At 42.1% G+C, this 20,620-nt stretch overlaps 1 protein-coding gene across 5 annotated transcripts in view; it reads right to left on the bottom strand.

The window, feature by feature from the left end:
* Positions 1-20,620, bottom strand: part of TJP1 (tight junction protein 1) — a 157,700-nt gene that overhangs the window by 77,864 nt on the left and 59,216 nt on the right. The window lies entirely within an intron of this gene.

The raw sequence follows: 20,620 nt of genomic DNA, 5'->3' as shown, positions 1-20,620 counted from the left end.
GCACAAGCCCCATCTTGTCCAACCTGTACAACCTGAGAGCCAGGAGAGCAACAAGGTGAATGAGCCTTCAGAACATGTCAATGTCTTGGTACTTTATAACACTACAACACAGGTAATGAGATCTTATCAAAACATGATTTAATGTCATGACTCGAGCTGGATGGTGAGCACAGGAACATCACTATTTGAATTTAAATTAAAATTTCATTAGGTATCATATTACATTTTAAAATTAGTATTTTGTTCCTAAGCCAACAGAGTCAATTGTGTAACTGAAGGCTATCTACATCACAGCCTTTTCCATGCCACTGCAAAAATAATTCCACCGGTCTTAAGGATAAGTTGACTGAGGTCTCTCAAATATATGTGTTATATATGCAGATAAACTTCATGTTGTTTTTAAATCAAAATTATTGTTTTCCATCTTCCTGCCTGCACTGAAAAGGCAAATAATGTCCTTACATGACCCTCCTCCAAGTCTCCTCCAAAAAGAGAGTCACATGTCACCAGTGAGAATGGCCAGTGCCCCACCGATCCACTACTGTGTGGCAGTCAGGGACAGAGAAAGAACAGCGTCAGTGAGAAGTACACCTGGGGACATCCTGCTCTACCAGGATCTATTATTCTCTAGACAGAATGAAAAATAGCACTCTAAAGCACTAGCATGTTCCCTGTTTTTAAAAAGTTGGTGCTTGTATTTGAAACTGAAATTAATTAAGCCAAGGTATGCCGTCCTTTATTAAAGGGCTCTTTGAAGGAAGGAAAGAGAGACACTTGTAGAAGTGACACATCTGAAGTTGTTTGGGAGTCATTTCTGGTTCATTCAGAGTGTGCACTCAGCTGTGGGCTGCACCCCTTGAGCAAACAGCCCCTCTCACTGTCCAGGGAGGCACCTGAAGACACTCCTGGGGTTCCCCACTCTGTGCTGACTGAGGAAAAGCACCTTCCACCCTGTGCCCAAGGACTCCACCAAAACCTCCCAAAGGAGCAGCAGTGAGTCAGGGCAGCGCCTCTGGAGCACCCTGGGCACTGCTCTGAGCTGCCCTGCTCCCCTGGCCGTGCTCCATCTGCCCTGCTCCCCTGGCAGCTCCTGCCATGGCAACCTTCTCCAGCCTCCACAGCAGCCTCACTCCCTGCTCTGCTAATATTTTTAGCCATGACCCTGTTGCTGCAGCGTATTGCAAATGAAACAAATGCACCCTTATATAACATTGTGACAATTATATTGCAGCGTTTGCCTCTGAGATGGAGCAGCACCTCAGCTCCCAAGGCTCTGGCACGTTAAGGGGCAGAAGACACACACAGCTGGACCCGAGTGCTTTGTGCCTTGCACAAAACCAGAGGTGTAACGGGATGCTTGGATTGAGGATATCCCCTTACTCCATCAAAAAGTTATGCTTATATAAATCTTAAATGACTTGCAGCATGAAAACAAATTGCTAGGCCGCCAGCTGAGATTTCAACTCATTTTGAGTCTCTAATTATGCTTGAACAGCTCTTGAAAACACTGAAATCTGTTTCTGACTGCATAGCAAAGCATGGAATGGGCAAGACAAATATTGTAGTAACCTTCATAAGCAACCTGATCGTTATTGTGGAATCTGTCCTCTCCCCTTTATCTTCTCTGGGGAAGTTGGTGCTGATTATGAAAACACCTTCAATAAGAAGATGTTCCAGAAATTGATCATTTTGTTTAACTATTTTTAACATTTCTTTCAATATTTTAAGCAAATGCTTAATTTTCTGATGCTATCTTTCCATTTCCATTCTCTGCTACCTGGAAGAAGTACTTAATAGACACACTTTGATGTCAGTACAGATTCACAGACAGATAATTTTCTTCTGAACAAACTTGTTTCTGTAAATATAAATGCAATGCAAACGTAACTGGCACAGTCCTGTCTGTGGTAACAGCTGTTATTAAATCATACCTGCCTCTATTGTCAGGGATTTTAATAACCTCCACTTTGTAACGAAAGGGCAAGCAACTGTGACTACACCCATATTTTAGCAGCAGCAGGATACAGATGTTAAATTCTGCACTGTACTAGCCTCACATTCCTCCAGCTTTGACCTCAAAGCCAGTGTTTTTCATTTTTATTCTTTTAGTTTTTTGTGTTTCTTTATATGGAGATAATTTACTAGGCTCTTAAACTTTACTGTGTCACATATCTGAGGAAAAAACCAGTGCAAAGCACAAAGCATGAAGCATACTATTTTTCAGCATTCCTTCTTCTAGCATTATCTGGACCTTTTCAGGAGAAAATATTCAATGTTCACCGAGAATTCTCTTGTATGACCTTATTACTGTCACCTCTGCCTTGCACAAAACCTGTGTTTTTCCACCCAGCTGCATGCTCAGGGACCTTGGGTTAATCACTTCTCTGTACATCAGTAAAACATCAGTGGGGGCTATATGGCCAAATAAATACAATGAAAAAGTTTTTATGTGCTTTAAAAATTAACTGGCAGTACATAAATGCACAATCTAGCTGTAAACATGAAACTGCAAAAGACGAAATTAGGACAAATATTGGTAGCTATCCTGAAGAACTCATGCAACTTGCACATTCAATCACTAATATTTTTATTGCAGTTTGTCTTTCCTGAGTGCCTTAAAGGGCCTGTTACTTCAGCAAGGTACCTTATTGCAGCTCATTAAATACTGGCAATATATGGGAATTTGTTGCAACCTGTGTTACTCTGCAAAAGACAAACTGATTTTTAATTTCTTCATTATTACCACCTCGATTCCTTCTTCAGCATTACAGTTGCATAATCTCTACCCGTGGAGGTTTTCAAGAGCAGACTGGTCACAGCCCTGAGCAACCTGGTCTGGCCTCAGAGCTGCCCTGCTTTGAGAAGAGCTTGGAGCCCTTGTTAGGTCCCTTCTAACCTGAATTATTCCATGATCCTTTCTGGCAGTTTCTTTCTGTCTTCTCTCTGCTGTTTTTCAGGATTTCCTTTCTAAATTTGGGACTTTTGTAAAGAGATTGTTGTCTTGGTAGGAAAATTCAGGTGCCCAATCTTTCTTGTTGTTATGAAAGATTCAGTACACTGCAGGAAAATCAGTACTTCTGGCAGATTTGCATATTGTTCAGTTTTGATCAAAATGTTGGTTTTGCCAAATCTCCTGGAACTTTCACAGAATTGAAGAAAAAAAACCCCACCAAAGTTATTTCTACTTTTCTGTTCTGCTATGTAATCTCTGCTATTTTTAAATTGCTGTCTGTATGTTTCAAATTTTAGGTAGTGTCCGGTTGTGCCTGATCCATTGCTTTCTTGGCTTTCCAGAAACTGGTTTGTAGGAACTTGCAGCAAACATTTTGTGTGATTAAAGCCCTGCAAAGGATGGTGAGTTACATGTGAAAATCTCTCTTCTGAATTAGCTTTTTCCTAGTGAAAATTAGAATTTCTCAAGGTTTTCACCTGGGTATTAGCTTGTGTTTACAATAGAATACTAATTCTGTGTTCTGCACATTCTCAATGTCCCTAAACAGCTTCCTAAGGTATTTTCCAGCTCCATTAGAGATCAGTTTTTCAAGCTTCTTAAGTAATAGCAGTGAGTTTTATTACACCTTTTCCCCCTCTCTCTACTGACAGGAGGCATTACTGCCATTTGGCAAACACTGTGCTTTTACTTTTTTTTTCCTATTCCTTTCTCGAAGGGATTTTGTAAGAGTTATAAAAAGCAGGTCAGCTCTGCAAGCACCTATATACTAGTTTCTGCTGTCTTTAAAAGGTAATGTGAAAAGAAAGTAATTTACATTCAAAACTTATGAAAAAGATTGCTGAAGCCAGGAACCAGAAGAAAGAAGCTAAGATCAGCCAAGATCCAGTTGTTTTTATTTCCACCTTATCTATACTTAGATTTTTCAGCAAATTTCAGCAGATTTTTCAGTTGTTGCTATTTTATCTCCTTTAAGCACCATCCAACATGCAAACATAATCACTTTCAGTATTTTTCTTTTATGTATTTAAGATCTGTAATGCAAGACCAAAATATCTTTCCTTTCCCCCTGCCTTGGAAATATAAGCTGGTATAAATGGCTCCAGTGAGTAATTTTCCTTAAGGGCCACTGCATAAGTCTGGCATATTCTCTGACTCTCCACATTACTGAAGGTTGCTTACAGCTCTGAGCAAAACAGTGAGTGTGCTGCCATCCTCATGATCAGGCATCCAAGGAGACAACTCTTGTGATAAGCTACAGAAAAAAGGAGTCCCTGTTTGCTCAAACACTTGCACACTTCAGCTTCCTGCCACAGCCTGTTCACACTTCAGGCTCCTGGTGGATTCTGGATATGCAAGCCCAGCAGTCTAGCCATGATCAGTGAGTCACCATGGCATGATTATCCTATGATTAAACCACTTTTGCTTCCTTTTGCTGTGGCCACTTCACCTTGGAGCCTTTCCAGAGAAGTCCACATCCTCCTGCTCAGACATCTGTTGATCTCCTCAGTACACCACGTTTGAGATTGCAGCACCAAGGGCTGCCGGATTGAGCACCAGTGACAGGAAGAAAAGTACAATTCCAAACGTATTAATTTCTATGATTATCTGTCCATCCTGTTAGCCAGTTCATCCAGGACAATCAGCACCATTTGCCAGTTGTGGCAAGCCACGTGGAAAAAGCACTTAGAGTTTTTGGTGCCATGATAATGACTACAAAGGAGCCACTGCAGAAATGAGTAGGGAACACAGGAGAATGAGCTGAAAAGGTTGATGCTGAAATGAGGAGCTGGAAGGTGGGTAACAGCTGTGGGGGGACTGGAATGTACTCAGGTCTACTTTCATCTGTGTAAACTTAATCCACAGATCAAACTGAATCCAGTGCAGTCAGTAACAGAAGTGACAGATAACCCTCAACAAAACAGGGGCATGAGATGGGTTTTCTGGAAAAAGCCTCCAACAACTGGAATAATCACATAAGCAGCATAAACCCCAGCCCCAGCCAGCCCCCTGCAGCAGTATGAAATGGTGGGCAGCAGGGGATGGACATGCACAGCAGCATTGCAGCTCTGCCTTGGAACCCCAGCCATGGAAACGGCCACAACTCCCCCTGGTTCCTTGCTTGAGATCTGAGGCTCTTTGTTACATCCCTCAAGGTTTTTGTGCCTTAAAGATAAATCTTGTCAGCCAGAGTCAGTACCCTTCTGGTGTTTTATGGAATGTTTCTGCTCTCTTTTGTGACGTACTGAGAGGTATTTTCTCTGTGTTTTGTAAGCTGGTAGCTACTGTAACTTAGGCAGTACAACAAGATGCCTGTTTTCAAAGACTGTATTTCAGTTTTTCAGATATTTGTAAAATGGTGGTGTCCTTACAAGAACAACCCCATCATGCAGAGGACTGAAGGAAAACTCTAATTTAACAAAAGAGCCCTAAAGCTGCCTCAGTTCAGACTTGTTCCCAAGAGAACATTGCTGGGAGCCAACTACTGCCGCTTCCTTCTTTGCTTTCTGTTGCTGGCAAGACTGAATCTATTTTTTACTGACATGCCACTTATAATATGCTGTGAAATGCAGACAAAATGCAAAGAGAAACTGCAGGCTGTCTTGATAAACATTTGACATCAGTTTCCAAAGCCTAGAAACAGTTTTGTGATGCTCTCAGCTCAGGTAAGGCAGCAAGGGTATTACAGCAGTTCAGCATTTTTGGGGTGTAATTGCACAGAAATGTCAGCGGTGAGATGAACAGCTCCCTGTGTGAAAGAGCAAATTCTAGCAGCTTTATACTCAGACTGCTGTACAGAGTCGCTCCTGATCAGCAGCATGCCTAGGCTTCTCAGTAACTGCCCAAGTCACTTCTTGTTTGATCAGCTATGAAGTAAAAATAAAATCTGTAAGTACATTGTAAACCTGTCCAAGATCTTGTGATGGATGTATTATATAAATTCTATTTATTATGGTAAACATTTCTTTGCTACATTCACAATTTTCTTATCTAGGTCCAAACAGAATTGAAAACATCTTGTTAATATTTCATTGACACCCTCTACTTTGCAACATGGATTTTAAACATAGGTGCCCTCCCCTGCTCAATCGACTTTCAGCCTTGTTCTCTCCAACCTTTTTCCCAATCCCCTGACAGGAGCTGCTCTGTCGTTTGTGCTGCTTCAGCAGTCTCAAACTCCTGACTGCCTTTAACCTACTGAATCACTTCCTGACTTTATGTGATGCCTGTAAACTTCTCTTCACCTGAATCTGAAGACAAGCATTTCAGTCAATTTCTCCACTCTAGCAAATTCACGTGCTGGAATGAATTTTGCAAGACAGTAATTTTTGCCGCATTTTAAATCCAGGTTTTCTTTTGCCACCTCTGTCATTTTCCTTTTGCCTTGCAAGGTAAACTGCCTGCACTTACTTTGATAGAGTTCATACTTTTTTCCCTCTGTTTCTTTTTGTAAATAGTTTTGAACAACAACAAAAAAATAATGTTATCTAAGGATGCAGGTACATTTACAAAATGTCACAAAAACATATTTTTGGCAATAATCCCAGAGCAAAACAAAGATATTCTGGGAAGGCCTCCATTTAAAAATAAATTCTATCCTAGACCAGGGATCCCTGTGCTTTGTCAGAGGAATGAGTTCTGTCATTCCTTACCCACAGCTACAAGAACCTTACACACAGCAGAGTCCTCACTGAGATGAGTTAAGAGGCACAGAGTTACAACACTGCCCATATCTGCATATCTTTCCTCACACTGCCCTGAGTGAAGCCTCCCATCTGCTGCCAGCATCCCTCCTCTCAGCTCACAGCAGCACAGCAACCACAGAAATTATCTGCAAGGGGAAAAATTATAAGGGTGCTATCTACCTCATTTTCAGTTGTCTTTTAAAGGAGTGAACAGCTGGAAATAAAGGGAAGAAGCAGCAGCTGGTTATTTCTGCAATGTTATAATGAGGAGAGCATTGCAGTGGCTCTGTGGAAGAACTTGTGCAGTTTGTTCATTGAGTGCAGGAGTAGAATCAAAGAATTTTAAGGATGTCCTTCCTTTTCAGTCCCCTGCTCACCAAGCGACCCTGCAAAATTAATTTTAAGTTTTTACCTGCCTGTACTTATTTGGGCAGATACAGCATTTAATCCCTTCTGGAAGGTGCAGCCCAGGGGAAGGCAAGCCCTGTCTGTATTGCCAGGGCACTGTCCATGCCTGTGTAAATTAACAGAATGCTACAAGCACACTTCCCCATCCTCAGTGGATGTCCTATGATGTCCTGGAGTGGGGAGAAAACAGACCTCCTGGCAGCAAGCATATGAGGGGAATTCTCTCTTAGACTCTCACAAATCCTCTGAATTTCTCTATGTCACTGCAGCACAAAGGGAGGAAACCAGATTCCCAGTTGAGCTAAGGGAAAAACAGGAGCCTTACTCAATAAGACAGTGTATTTTCCCTGACTGACTGACTGACTGTCAGAACTAAAAAGGGTTATAAAAATTACACTCATAGCCTGAAAAACAGAACTTCATAGCTAAACACAGGCTAAAGCTCTAGAAAAGTGCTGGAGGACCAGGCTGGCAATGAGACACTTATTGTGAATGCCAGGCTTCCACATCCTTCTGCACGTCTGCTGCTTGTGACATTGCTGGGGCCTTAAGAAAAAAGAGAGCTGCAGCCCAGCCCATTGTAAATTCTGCTTTATTTCTGACTCCTTGTTATTTTCCTTAGAACAAGTACTAATATTTTGCATGTTTCTGTATCTGAAAGAGATCACATAAAATAATGATCTGGTACTGTACAGTTACCCTCAGACATGCACAGGAGACACTCCTAGAATCTATTTGCAACACCAGTCTCAGTCATCTTAGAGCCCAAACTGCAGCTCTTCAGAGGGATTGCAGTGCCATGTGGGATGAAGAGATGCTGTATCCGGTATTACAGTGTTTCCAGATTTCCACTCTGCAGATGGTCATGGCATTTTCCACATGACTCCTACTGTAATACCAGAACCACATAAGTCATTTATAAGTAACTGATATGTCCCAGCGCCTTATAGTGCACTGTGCAGCATTCACAGCTGAACAGAAAAGGCAAAAGGAAAATCAGCATGTGTCCTAGTCTTAATTTTATAAGAGAGCATATATGCATCCAGGAAAAGTAGAAAAGCAGAATAAATACTGACATATGCTCACTAGCACACGAAAATGTCAGAATTCCATGAAATATGATAATCTAAAACACAACAGAACATGCCCAGAGAAAACAGAATATTATTTTGTGTGGTGGTCAAAGCCTCTGAAAATACTGTTACCATTGATCTGAATTCACTTGTATAATAGGCAATTAATTTGTTACTGGAGAAAGAGGTGTCTAATTGCTGAGAATGACCCTTCTGTCTTTGTTTTCCATTCTCTTTCTTGTTTCATTGGGGTAAATAGATAGAGACTTTATTTTTTTGCATTTCTTAGGATAAAATGTAATATAATAGCTTCTAAAAAGTTAGTAACAGGAGACATGAGCTGAAAAATACCAAGGAATACAAAATAAATAGTACGGCTTTTGTTGGTAAGAAACTATGGGGTGAAGAATCCCACAAGCTTTTAACCTTCAAGTATTCAACAGGTTATGCAGAATTCTCACCAAAAAAACCCCACAAACAAACAAAAAAAAAACCCCACAAACAACCACACCCCAAAACCCCAACATCCACCAACCAAACATTCAAGACACATGAATACCTATTTTCCTTAAACATTTTCTGTTTGTTTTTAAACATATTTCATTTCAATGCAAAGCTTCCTAATATTTTTTTTTTCTTTAGACTCCTAACAAGGCAATTCAGGTGCTAATATTTCAGGTCTCCAGATCATGGGCATACAAAGAAACAACTGCAGTGCCCCCCACTCCTTCCAGCTGAGTGGGGGCCCAAGTCAATCTCAGTAGCAGCAATTTTGTATTTCCATCTCTGAAGAAAATTACTAAAACATTTTTCTGAGCCACCATAAGAAACCTGCTGCAGGTGCAGGGTGGAAAGACAGAACTATTACAACAGAGGAACTGGCTGTGAGTGTCTGACACCACTAAGATAATAAATGATAATCAAACTATAATTCAGATCCACTGGCTCCCCTTAAGGAGTCTGATTAATCTCCACTGTGCCTTGGTGCAAGAGCAACAGCCAGAAATCAGAATATTTGATCTTGTTCTGGAAATGTGCTTGCTTGTGAGTGCCAAACAACTCCAGTTTGGCCAGAACCTGGGCTCTGTGAATGGTGAGCAGTTTCAGAGTGGAACAGAGTCCCTGGCAAGGCTGCAGTACTGCAAGGGATCCACTTAATAGTTAGAATGTTTTTGCTGCAACACAGCTCTCCTTTTGCAAAGCCAGTATCAAATTATCAACAATTTTTTTACAAATATAAAAGAAGGGCTCATTAAACAAATACAGATCACTGGAAAAGGATAGATTTCTTGTCCAGTGCATGAGCACTAAGTTAAAAAGAGGTGCTCTTACATTAGTCTAATGATGAAAATTTTGCTTACAGAGCCCTGGGCATATGAAAATAAATCCATAGCTGCAGTGTAGGTTTAGTGCCAACACATCAGAGATCACGAAGAAAGTGGATTTAAATTACCCATTTTTCCCCTGGAGTTTAATCTCCAGCATAATTTGGAAACAGATCAGCACAACTTAAATTAACTGTATCAGTAAGGACCTTAATGGAATTTCACAGGATCCACCAGAGTATGGACTCCAGAGAGTAGATCTGAGCTGGAGTCTTGCTTTCTCCTTCCCACCCCTGTGATGTGAAGCCCAGCAGAGGCTGGGGATGACAGCAGCAGCTGGGCTGCTTTTATTTCAGTGTCCCAGCTGGGGAATCCCTATGGGACTCGTCAGGCCAGCTCTGAGGCTGCACTGTCACCAAAGCACCCTGAACTAGCCAGTCCAGTCGACTACAGCAACTGCATTATGCTGTGGAATGTTCTTCTCCCCATTTTTTTTTTCTTTTGAATCTGCTTATCAATGAGGTCAACTAAGAATACAGCACTTCTGAACATTAATGGCCATAGCTCAGTGAGGTAGACACCATGTCTTGGAAGAAAACTGGACATTCATTTAAATGATGGAGATAGGTTTGTAATGAAACATGAAGAAGAGGGGAACATTCCTTTTTTTATTATGTGAACTCCCACATGCGATGTCATGAGGAATTTGAGTGGGAATTTATTTACAAAACTGGGACTTACTGTCATTACACTGTGCTGAAGCAGAGGAAAAAATTACCATGCTGTAAGTCAAATGTCACAGTAGAATTTAATATGCTGGAATTCTTGGAAAGTGTTCTAATGCTTCCAGCTCAAAAGAAGCACATACTGCTTTTTATAGCAAGGAATTTTAATTATTATTAGTTTTTGGCAATCCCCATAGTCTGCTGGCATTTTCTAAACCACAGAGATTAAAACCTGAAGAGAAATAGAAGGTGGTAGGAAAGGGAAGAATGCCTAATTGAAGTACTCAACATCTACTTATCCATGACATATTAATACAGATATGTGAGCAGGAGTGGAAGATCAAGACACTATTCCTATCTTCCCCCCAAATGTGTCATTATTAACCAACTGAATTCTCATAACAGCCAAAACAGGCCAGAGAGAAGTGGGCAAGTGACTGTATCACGTAAGGAATGGCAGTACAGTAGCTGGACTGAGCAAAGAGTAGCAAAACAGTTTGTCTGGAGAACAGAAAGGAATTCTGGAAAGGTTGTGTCTTCAACCAAATCCCAGTGCTGGGATCCACGGCACTCACATGCTATTCTTAGTGGATTTACGGGTAAACAAGTCCCTGCCCTGCAGTGCTTTCAGCAGGAAGACATGCTGACATGACCAGGTTTCCACAGTCTCCACCTCCCTTCCTCCCCTTCTAACATTATTATCCACACTTTATCTTACAAGGCAAACACAGCCTCCATTCACAGGTCCATCTGTGTCCTCTGCATTGTCCCTGGACACCTCACTGTGGCTGCCACAGCCGGGAATGAAGGACATCAGGCTCACCCAAGGCAATCCCACAGCTTCCCACTCCTTTGCTCCACACCCTGCACCCCTCCACCGAGATGCTGAATGCACTGCAGAGCCTCCTGCCTACTCAGGAACCCTTTTCTAACGCTGCCCCAGACTCCAGCCTGTACCTCCTGGCTTCAGACTGTTGACTAACTCTTTCTCAGCCACTCCGAGGCTGTGACTCAGGTTTGCTGCTAGTGGCAAGAACACACTCACACTGTGCTGAGCACCTGGAAGGAATGCTTTGGACACTGTAATTCTGACCATGGCAGCAAGGCAATGACTGCACTACCAGCTCAGGGCAGCTTGCTCACTGTGTGTATGCAGCACTGACTAGGAGCAGAGCTGTGTATGGAGAGGTGAAGCAACACCACCACAAGGCTCCATGCCTGTATCTGATGATTTGTGCACTCTGAGCTTGAGAGACAGTTTCCCCAGCGATGCCATTGACCAGAAGCCTATTTTATTGGAATTATGGGAAAGTTCCTGTGATGCAACACTGAGAGTGGTGTTTCTATCCAAGCAAACCCTGAGCAACAAATTGTCCCTCTGAACATTCAGGGGAAATGTTCTGAAGACCTCTTCAGCACCAGACTGATGGGATGCCCTGTGCTCCCTCTTCTCACTCCAAAATGTACTTCAAAAGTGAAGGAAAAGAAGGACACAACACTAGCAGCTAATTAGCACTTCCTACTCTACTTGCTATTGCTGATTCCAGATGAAGTATAAAGAGATAGCACTTTCCTACTGGGTGACCAACTTGACAGAATCCCCTGCACTTTGGCATTTAATGAGCTGTGGCAATGCAGTACTGTCTGTAACAAAAGGATTTGCTCAGTACAGAGTATTCTCTGCACCACCTCTGCTTCCACCTTTACACTTTTCACAGATTCCCTAAGAGGAAAAAACATTTGCATGAAACAAATACCAAAAATGTCACAGAATAAAAATATCCTTTAGGATTCATAATACGCTATATGCTACAATGCTGTATGCTATATGAATAATAAAGCATTACACAACTTGTAAAAGTGCTACATTCATAGATTTGCATCGTATAAGTTTTATATAAAATTAAAACTTTGATTTGTCATGGAAGCTTCTTCAATGATTAACATTTATCAACATCCAACAGTCAAAAGCTATCAGATGTCAGTGTTGTCCTCGTTAATCCTTTTCCCCCAGGAAATGTCTTAAGGATCTGTAGGCTGCTACACTAAGCTCCCCTTCAGCACACAAAATTCATCCAGATATCTGCAATGACAAAGTTCATACCAGATAATTTTTGTTATTCTGGGAGGGACTGAACCTCTTGCCACTGAAAGAGATTGCTTTGTAGTTAGCAGTCAAACAAGCACTCTTATCAGTATTTCTCTGGGCCTTCTCCTACTTTCACAAGTCTCCCTGTAAACTTAACGCTTGAAATTTTGTTATGCAACTTGAATTTTCACTGACTGATTAGGATAGATGATAAAAGAAACACTGTTCTTGCACATCATTGTTTCTGCCACTTATTTTGCCATACTGCCATCACAGCACTTAAAATCTTCTTTGGAAAGGCTGAAGAAACTGCCTTCTGGACACACAACAGAAACTCATTTACTCAGGAACAGTAAAATTCTCTCCAATGTGCTCTCTAAACCAGTCATGAAACCCAAGATGGTAACATATGGTCAGCTAGGAATCACCTTGCCCTTCTCCAGTCTCAGCAGGCTAGGGCTTTGTAAAAATCTGAGAGTCATTAAACTTTAATACCAAGGAAAACTTGTTCGGGTGTTCTCAGCCTTAAATTTTCTATTTGTCACCTGCTACTCCTAGACAGATGAAGTCACAGATGGGAGAGACTGCAGATCACAAATTATAAACCTTGCAAGCACTGACATACAAAAATAGCATTGCAGAAATTCATTGTTGCTGTTTCTCCTGTTCCTGGGGGAAATGGAGGCCATAATATCGATATTTATTGACTTTTTTTTTACTTTGCAAGCACTTCAACATCTGAAGGGGCAGCCACTGCACCAGGAGCAGGAGCAGGAGCAAACCCACCTGGCTGCAGGAGAAAACAAGTGAGCCATAGGCAGCTTGAATTGAAGAAATGCCAGAATGGGGCACCAAACTCGAAGAGCTACTACAGGTGTGGGAACTGCGTGAGCTGATGTCCTTGAAATGATGGAGAACTGAAAACAGTTTCTCCAGATCACACACACTGCTGAGCATCAGCAAGTGCTGCAGATCCATGGCCCAGCAGCATCTGCACAGGCTGTGGTTATTCCACAGGCAGCACCCAGGGCACAGCCCTGGCCTGGCAGAGCAGCACACAGGGATGTGCAGAGCCAACAGCTCCCTCCTGCCCAGGAATGCTGCCAGCCCTGCCTGCTCCTCCAGCTCCCCACCACCTCCAGCACTCAGGACCAAATGTGTCCTGGGATCCCCAGGAGAAGGAGAATTTGAGCAAGTGCAGAAGGCACATGAGCACCTGGCACGTGATCTGCACAAAACACTGTGCCAAAATACTGCAAGAAGAGGTAGGAGAGGAAGAAAAACAAAAAGAGCAGCTACCACTCCATTTAAGATGACTGATTAAAGAAAAAAAAATGACAGGTTGTTTTTAATTCCTTCTTGGCAGTAGCTAGTCTCATTTCACTGCCTCTAATTTCTCCTTAGGTCTATCTGCAAGTTTAATAAAGGTCTTTGTGCATGCTCAGGACTTGTTCACTTAATTGAGTGAAACTAGGAGCCACAATTATGCCAGAAGGTTTTATTAGGATATTAGAGAATAATCAGCAATCTTTCCCCAACCTATCCCCAATTAGATTGCACAAAGATTCAGCTGATGTTTTATTTAAATGCAGGCTTACTATACTGTCCACTGCAATCCTTAAAATCCGTCAGACATAAAAAACTTCCCAAGTACAGGGTCTCCACACTCAAGGAAATAAAGGAAAGCAGTTAAAAAGCCTGTTAACATTGGAATTACCACTACAATATACTCCATGAAATCCCAGTCCACAAAGCTGTCCTAAAAACAACCTCTGCCAGTGAGTCCCTGTCACGTTTATGAAGAGCAGGAAAATATAATACTCCTTGCAAACCGTGATGCTGTGCCTGTGCTACATGTTGGGGTATTTTTGATTTGTGTACACTCACTAAGAAATCCACTTGTCTTTCCAGTCCATCCCTGTTTTCCAGTATGCTGATAACACACCCTGATCTTTTAGTCACTGGTACACTGCTTGCAACACTGCTTCCAAATTGTTTTGAAGGTAGAGCTTTCTCCTTCAGCCTTCTAAAAATGGACTTTACCCCCCACTTAGCAGCTGAATAATTACTGGCTCCATGTTGTCTGGGGGCTGGCTTCAAGAGCAAGAAAAATTTGGCAAGATGCTCCACTGTCAGTTTAGGCTTTCTTCACACTTCCTCCCTTGAATCAACATATTCCTAAAAGTTCTCCCCTTTCTTTTCCATTCTTTATTATACTCAATAGTCATCCTCTGCTTGTGTTATGCTCCCTTTTTCTGAACTTCTCAACCCCGCTACCATTAACTATTTTTAGGACTTGTTGTGTTTACATCCTCTCTTAAGATCACTTAAGCAGAACAAAGGGCAATTTCAAGCAATGAACTGAACTCTGAGGATGAGAAGCAGGGTGGAGCAGGCCCACGCTGTTTTAGGAAAGGCAGCTTGGAAACCGGGAACAGAAAGCTCAGTTCCTAAATGAACTGAGCCTGCAGGAGGGCGTCTGATAACAGTGGCATCTTGCTCACTCTGCTCTGAACAGACTGACTGTGCAGTCCCTCCAGACCAAATACCTGCTCCAACAGAGCACAGCAGCAAACAGCTTCTAGCTTTAACAGCTGGTAATGCAATACACAAACCTCTCCACCACACTTTCCCTAATAGGCTCCCACTTCACTAGAGGCTGCAGTTTTTAATTCCTTGCACCAGAGCTGAGAGAAAACCTGGTGACCTTGGCAGCAGCTCAGCATCCCACCCATAAGAAGTTCAAGAACAGCTGCAGAACAATGTTCAGACACAGACCAACAAAAAAAAATTCTAACATAGATTTGTCAGACTGGAAATGTAGTTAAACCCTGTGTGAACATTATTCTGCACTATCAGACTTCAAGAACAGTCCACAGAGCCTATCTATGGGTCTCGCAACTAAACACTGCCATCAATCACCTTTGCCATGCAGAATTTTGCTTCACTCACACGCACACACACACATACACACTCTCTCTCTCTCTTACTTGCCTCAAAGGATGCTTCTGGAGAAGCTTTTGCTTTTAATATCTGTACTCAAAATAATTCATTTTGAATACACTTTGCCTTCATGACCATTTTTTTACACTGAACTTCAAAGACACCCACCTGGTCAGGACTGATGGTTTGTGTACAGGCCTGGCACTTTCTCTGTCTGAAAGCAGTAAAACTTTTTCATTCTGCTGATGTGTTTTCAACCTGTCCTCTGGCTGCCAAAATATAACCCTTGAAAGCAGACTCCATATGACTTGCCCCTCAACTATAGATCCTGTCAACTTGTGTTATCCATGATAACAGAAATATTTAAGAAACACCCTCTAGCAAAATGCTTACACTGTTTTTCTGGCTTGAGCCAAATAAATAGCAGATATCAACAGTACCTCAAACATATTTTAATGCTGATAAACAGCTCAAAGTGGAATTTTGTTTTCCTATTGCCTTAAACCTATGAATAGTTTACATCACATTCTTTACTTTCAACCAAACCCTGTATTTTTAATATTAAAATGACTTTATGCTTAGTAGCAGCCAGTTGTAGGAAGAAAAGTAAAGGAAATTAGAAAAAGTAAACAGTACTGAAGGGCTATTTCTTCTGCTGTCAAAGTACAGTTAACCATTTTTCATTTCATCTTAAAATGCACTTTTGACAGCCTCTAGTAAGTGTCAGTTTACTGAGGAAAAGCTGCACACAAATCTTTGTAACTTACATTTTAAAGTCATCCATGTGTTTTAATGACAAAGACAACAGAACTGCAACCTGGAAAGACACTGGAAATACACAATGTTAATTGATTATCACGCCAAACTGATCTTTCCAGATGAAGTAAAAGCAAGATCTGACAAATGTATGTAGCTCCTGATTACTAACAGCCTCCAGTGAAATGATGACAACATGACTACATTGCTTCCTTTTACAAGCTCATTTACAAAACGCTTTGTGATGATATTTAAACAATAGCTAATGCCAAATGGGCAATGCTGATTACATTTGCAGTCTTCTTCAGAATAAGGACGTGTAGGTTCCCCATTTTTCTAGGTTTCCTAGGAAAACAAACTTGTTTTATCATCCTCTCTACCTGCTATCTCTACCTAACAGTAGACTGAAACCTTGACAAATATGGAAGACAATTATGTGAATTATTTACAATTTAGAGGTCATCATTATGAGGAAAGATATGGCAGTAAGAGGCGTAGGGCATTCAGGCACAAACTCACAGCAAATGGCAGATCAGTATTTCTGCTGCTCAAGGAGAAGCTTTTTCCCAGCTGTCAAACTTTGGAGAACATTTTGGTTTTATTCACTCTGTGAGGGTGAATAAAAAACAATGGTCTTTTTAATCTCATTTCAAAACTGCAAAGTTTTTCAGACAAACTGAAGTGCAAACCTACACACATATACAAGAATGCAAAAAACCCTGAATACCAGCAGAATTCTCCTATGCAGGAAGCCTACCACAGGTTTCATTACTGCTGCAAAGGATATAATCTAGTGCTAAAGGAAAACAAAAGAGATTTAGAATGAGAATTGCTATTTTTACTGGTATCAGCGAAAAATTACTTTATCTGCATAGAGATAATGTGGAATCAATTTTGCATGGTGTCAAACGATAAAAAAGCCCCACAGATCCTCAGCAGAAGTCTGACATCTCTGCCTTGAAGTTTAAAAGTAAAATGCAGCCTTGCATGGGAGCACTCGTGCTTTGGAAGTCCACAGTAGGTTTGTTTGTGTGTTGGCCAAAGCAGGTCCCTGAATGTGATGTGTTCCAGCTAAAGCAGAAACCATTTCTGCCTCAGCCTGTGCACTGGGAACAGGAGCAGGGCACTTCTGACCCACAGCCTCAAACACCTCCCCACAGCAGCAGCCAGAAGGGGCAGCCACTATAAACACAGTGTTCTGTATCATCTGGTTCACTTGCCTGCCATACTTGGCAAATTTTATTGCAAATAAGAAACAGCAGAATGAAATATATTCGAATATACACTAGAAAGCTAGAAGGCATCATTTACAGTTTGTATTTTTACAGGCTCCAAAGATACATAAAACATCTTGCATTCATAGTCTTGACATGGAAAGGCTGAAACATTTTGGGTATTTTCGCCCAAAACTCTGCTAACAACAACACATAGCTGCTGCAGTTTAAAAATATCCCTTCAACATTCTCTTTTGAAAAACTATAAATAGCCTGTAAAAAAAAAAGTGACTCTGATACTCTGTTATTTGAACAAATAGCAGAGTAATTCGACATTGGGTGTGGCCTTAAGGTCGGAAATTTCAAAGACTATTTCAAACAGAAAATTGAGGACAAAACCTTGCATGAAACACGCAGAAGGAAGGAAGGAGCAAATATCCTCTTGCTAATAAATTGCTACCATCAGCAGACAGTGCATAAATCAGCACTGCTCAACTGTGAAGATTTCTGGATTATATATCAGAGTTTTTAACAATTTGCTTACACAGCTCAGCCAGTACAGAGTTAAGAAAGAAGCCTCTTGTCAAATAATTCTGCTGGACCTGTTCCTGCTGCTACTGATGCCAATAGGAGTGTTGCCCTAGAATTCAGGAAGAGCAGGACAGGATCCAAAGTTGTGGTGTGGTCAGTTTTACTGTTTATATTAGTGCTGTAACTATCATCTCCAACTGGAGATGATGCTACCAATGGTAATGAGACTTATCAACACCAATTCCATTTGCAACCTGGCCTTCATCCAAGACATCTACAGCAGTGAAGTAAATTACATTCAGGCAAATTAAAGAATCCATCCACTAGTCAGATTTTAACTTTTATTTTCATCAAAAAGTTTCCATCAGTGCAACTTTTATTCTAACACAGTTCTAAAAATTTACTCACTAAAGTGATCTTTTGAAAATCTTATCTACAGATACATGCACGGAAATTCCTCTTGAAAATGTTAACTGCCTTCTGGTTCCAGACTGCCACATAGGTTTAGAAGAAAGCTGCTTCTAAATTAGCTCAAAATCTTTACTGTGACTTGATGGTGACAAAGCATATTAAACAGGCTGTGACAGGAGGTAATGTTATATCACCATTTTACAGTTCCCCCTAGTAAACTTTACCAGAGAATCACTTACAGACGGCTGGGGTTGGAAGGCACCTCTGGAGATCATCCAGTCCAACCTCCTTGCTAAAGCAGTCTCAACTAGAACAGGTTGCACAGGATCAGTTCCAGGTGTCTTTTAAATATCTCCAGAGAAGGCAACTCCACAACGTCTCTGGGCAGCCTGTTCCAGTGCTCAGCCATCCTCAGAGTAAAGGACTTTTTCCTCATGTTCAGATGGCCCTTGTGTTACAGTTTGTGCCTGTTGCCCCTTGTCCTCTTGCTGGGTACCACTGAAAGGAGTCTGCCCTGTCTGTGACACCTTCCCTTCAGACATCTGCATGCACAGATGGGGCCCCCTCTCAGCTGTCACTTCTCAGGGCTGAACAGGCTCAGCTCCCTCAGCCTTTCCTCAGAAGAGAGATGCTCCACTCCCTTCATCACCTTTGTGCCCTCCACGGGGCCCCTCCAGCTGCTCCACTTCTGTGTCCTGAGGAGCCCAGAAGTGGACACAGCACTCCAGAGTGGCCTCACCAGGGCTGAGGAGTAGCAGGATCACCTCCCTGACCTGCTGGCACTGCTCTTCCTGATGGACCCCAGGATCCCACTGGCACTGACCCCTGGGGACCCTGCTGGCTACAGGCCTCCAACCAGACTGTCCTGCTGATCACAGCCCCTGAGCTCTGCCATTCAGCCACTGCCCAATCCCCCTCACTGCCCACTCATCTAACCCACACTTCCTGAGCTGGAAGTATGTTATGGGAGAGAGCTCCAAATGCCTTGTTGAAGTCAAGGTAGACAACTCCCACTGCTCTTTCCTCATCTACTCAGCCAGTCAAGCCATCAGAGAAAGCCATGAGATTAGATAAACATGATTTCCCCTTGGTGAATGCATATGGAATACTCCTCATAACCCCTTCTGCCTCCACATGCTTAGGGATGACATCCAGGACGTGTTGTTATCACCTTTCCAGGGACACGGGTGAGGCTGACTGGCCTGCAGGTTTCTGGGTCCTCCTTCCTGCCCTGATTGAAGACTGGAATGATATTCACTTTCCTCCAGCTCTCAGGCTCCCCTGCTCTCCATGACAAGATGATGTGGAATGACACAGCAGTGACATTTGCTGGCTTCCTCAGAACTCATCAGCGCATCCCATTGGAACCCGTGGATTTGTGGGTGTCAGTTTGCCTAAATGATCTCTAACCCAACCTTCCTACACCAAGGTTAAGTCTTCCTTTCTCCAGACTTTCTCTCTTGCCTCCAGGGTCTGTGATTCCTGAGGAGTGGCCTTAGCAGTACAGACTGAGTCTTCCCTGGTTGGCCAGGCCAGTTCCTGGCAGACCATGCTCTCTAACTAAATGACACAGAGTTTCCAAAGCTAAGCCATGGTTTTATGCTGCACACTAAACCATGTTTTGAAGTGTGTGCAAACATTTAGCTAAACTGTTATTTAATCATAGACTCAAACTCACAGGGATCATGCAAGTCACTTTTAGAAGGACCAGTGCTCTAATCAGCAAGTGGCCTTGTGCACTTTGTGTCCAAGAGAGACAGCTGCTCAGGGCAGTGTGCTGCTCTGTGGATCTGGGCAGACTCAACAAGACCACAGCATTTCTGCACATGGATGTGGGATGGAGCTGACCCTTGAACTTCCGCCCAAACACCACACCCTGACCTCCATGCAAAACGTTTTTTTGGCTGGCTTTAAGGAACACCAGGACAGACATTTTTGTATGCTTTGGTGTGCACAAATCTTATCTTGCCGCAGAATGTGAGTTTGCAGTAATGAAACACACACTTTGCCTCACCCAGAAAGTGAAGAGTTATTTTTGATTGTGTTAAAAAATCACAAGTATAACTAAGTTTTATAGGACTCCTACTCACCTCCTCAGCACCACATGCATCTTTCTCTTTATTTCATTTCTTGGCAGACCATCCTCTCCAGCTAAGAGGACATACTGTGTCTAAAACAAAACTGTCTTTGTGCACCACATAACAAACCAACTTCTGAATTTGTATGAAAGTCACAGAGTTGACAGCTTAGGAGTTTAAATGATGGAATTTTATACCATTATGTAATTATTGCCACAAAATGAAACATTAATTCTGGGTAAAATTCTCAGGAACATTAAATCAGTTAACACATATGTATACACTGAAAGCCCTGAGGATATGCAATGTTAAGGAACATCATAATCAGTGCAGTTCCAACTCCACCCCTTTGGCATTAATTGGGAAGGAAGGTGAGATCTTTCAGAGTAAGTACACTGGGGATTCCCTACTGATTGAGAAACACTGAGGTG

This window comes from Sylvia atricapilla, chromosome 13 (genome assembly GCF_009819655.1).
Source record: "Sylvia atricapilla isolate bSylAtr1 chromosome 13, bSylAtr1.pri, whole genome shotgun sequence".
In the NCBI taxonomy this organism is placed as follows: domain Eukaryota; kingdom Metazoa; phylum Chordata; class Aves; order Passeriformes; family Sylviidae; genus Sylvia; species Sylvia atricapilla.
The sequence above is the reverse complement of the archived record's forward strand: the minus strand, read 5'-3'. Positions and strand labels throughout refer to the sequence as shown.